At 49.1% G+C, this 2,589-nt stretch overlaps 1 long non-coding RNA gene across 1 annotated transcript in view; it reads left to right on the top strand.

Moving 5' to 3' along the window:
• Positions 1-371: 371 nt before the first annotated feature.
• The window catches only part of LOC109291482, a 24,714-nt gene continuing 22,496 nt past the window's right edge, over positions 372-2,589 (top strand). The window contains exons 1-2 of the long non-coding RNA XR_002095857.1: positions 372-383; positions 1,283-1,285. This is a non-coding gene — a long non-coding RNA (uncharacterized LOC109291482). The remainder of the gene's footprint in view (positions 384-1,282; positions 1,286-2,589) is intronic.

Genomic DNA, 2,589 nt, shown 5'->3' with positions numbered 1-2,589 from the left:
ACCAGTGCTACATAAGCATCTATGGACTACACCTGGACCCAGCTGGGTTTTACAAGAGCCTCTTAAATTGCACAGGGTCTTGCATTGAGATCCACACAGATGTTTGCGCACCAATATGCCTAAGCAGATCTGAACCTTGGCCTATATATGCAAATGATCAAAGACAAGCCATATTCTTTGGTGATATTTTTTTATGAGATACAAAATAAGGCTGCTTTATTATGAAAGTTAAATATCATTTGTCTTTTTACAAATCACAGTGCTAGTCTAAACAGACCAGTTAGGAAGTGGATTGCTTCTAAAGGCTGTGGATTCCCAGCGGCAGAATCATTACATTTTCCAAAATACTTATCATAATTATGTTTTGTTCAGAGATTAGTTGAGTTATCCTCTTGGGATCAATTATGACTCATCCAAAAGCCAGAAGCAAAAGTTCTTCAGTAAAATCCTATTGGAATGGATACCAGCTGCTTGCAACAATAAAGTATTTTCCCCCTCCACAATTTAATGTGCTACTGAAGTTATTAAAATGTTGCTCTTGGTCATTTTTCAACATTCTGCAGAAACTGCTTCAAGGTCATTATGCCTGACAAATAGAGAATAGGATATGCAAAAACAATTTCTCGAGGTGCTTTTAACCAGGTGCAGTTTATTTAATAAGATCATGTGGCCTACTTCAGAGGAATTAGCCATGTTTGTACTAAAGGTAGCAATAGGTTATAGCATTAGAATGGAAGAGCAGAAAAATTCAGAGGGCCAAATTCTGACTGGCTATGGATCTATAGAGGAAGCTGTAGGCATAAAAGTTTCCAACTCAACCCAGCCCCCATGCCAGATCCCAGGTGCAAGGGCCCATCTAGGGCCAGATCAGTGGGGCTGCTGCATTTTGGCAGCAGTGTGGGTCTGGGGCTGTGTGGCTGGCTGGAGATTCACAGAGCGCAGAGCTAGGAGCTTGTGGTGGCACAAGCTCTAGCCTAAGGTGGCTCTGCACCATTATAGGTCCTCAGCTCTGTGCAGCTGCCTGGCTAGAGCTCTGCACCACCACGTGACCTTGGCTCAGCACTACCACACACTCCAGGCACTGCTGCCCAACCAGTTCAGTGCTGCTGCCCAAATGTGGCTCTATGTCACTGCTCAGTGGCATAGAGCTCTGGCCCCTGGCAGTGCCAGGGATGTGTAGCAGTGCAGAGCCAAGGGCATGCAATTCCATATCCAGGATTAGGCACTAAGTGCAAATGCAGACTGGCTTCCTAAGACACCCCTGATTTAAGCATTGCAGCAGCAAGTAGCAAACTACAAAAACCCTCGTGCTGAGCTGGGAGTGAGTGACCTGGGATACCCCAAATGAAATGGGGAACGCAGCAGTGTGTCTGGACTCAAACCCCTCATCATATCATAGATGCCTGGTATGGGCTTCTGTCTACTCAGGGCTTGTCTACACTGTGCAGTAGCTGGTCCTAGTGAGGACAGGCTGAGTGTACTCCTCCCATGCCCTGTTCATTCAAGTCTGCAGGCATGCTCCAGATCTAGAACTTTGCCCATAAGGACTCTGTGGGTTTGTCCTCTCCACTGTTGAGATTTGGCCAGTGTACAGCAAAGAATTCAAGATACATGGAGGCAAACAGAACAGGCACAAAGAAATCTGACTCTGAGTCCTAGCGGTTATGGCATTCAGCTGGAAGGAAGGACTCTTCGAATCTTGGGTTCCAGTCCCTACTGCCAGGAGTATTTCTGCTTCACCCACTGTCTGTCTAATGTAAAATGCACAAACTGCTTTGGGAGTAGGGACCATACCCAAGGGCTAGGGACAGAAGTTACACATAAACCAGTTTAAGTGATCAGAAACTAGTTTAAACCTGCAACAGAACAGAAGTTGTCTGCTCATAAACCAGTTTCAAGATGACCAAAGCTAGTTTAAGATAAACCTGGTTGAATGTAGCATCAGGCTTAACTGATTTAGGTTAAACCAGTTTATGGAACTTCTGTCCCAGACCCCTTCCTGGTTCAAGTTAAATCACTGTCCCCCAGCATCCCAGGATGCTTTGCAGCCCTGGGCTCTGCTGTGCTGTCTGCTCGAGCAGAGCAGGGTTAGCCCCGCCCCTCTGCTCTCTAGCCAGAGCAGTGGGGACTGGATGACAAGGGGGTGGGAGTGGAAAACCTGGCTAGGGATGCAACCTGGTCTGCATGGAAAAGGCAGAGCAGCCCCTGCCACACTTTTCCCTGCCGAAGTGGAGGGGGCAGAGGTGTGGGACTGCAGGCTCAGGTGGAGGGGATGGAGGGGAATTAAACCCCCCTTCCTCCTCTCTCCCACCAGCACAGGACACCTGTTGGAGTCTGCCTCACTTTCCCCCCTGCTTGCAGCCCAAGCAGCAGGGGGCATGGCTAGCTGGTGGCCTGGGCAGCACCCTAGGCAAAGGCAGGGGGAGGGAGGAGGATTAAACTCCCCTGCCTCCCCTCTCCCACTGACATGGGACCCCAAATGGGGTCTGCTCGGCATTTCCCCCCTGCTCACTACTAAGTTTAATCCCTCTCCCCGCCCCCCCCACCCAAACACCCGCCCACGGACACCGTGGACCGTGGATGAACCTG

The sequence above is a fragment of the Gavialis gangeticus genome, unplaced genomic scaffold (assembly GCF_001723915.1).
Source record: "Gavialis gangeticus isolate Ggan-Ray unplaced genomic scaffold, GavGan_comp1, whole genome shotgun sequence".
Lineage (NCBI taxonomy): Eukaryota > Metazoa > Chordata > Crocodylia > Gavialidae > Gavialis > Gavialis gangeticus.
The sequence above is the reverse complement of the archived record's forward strand: the minus strand, read 5'-3'. Positions and strand labels throughout refer to the sequence as shown.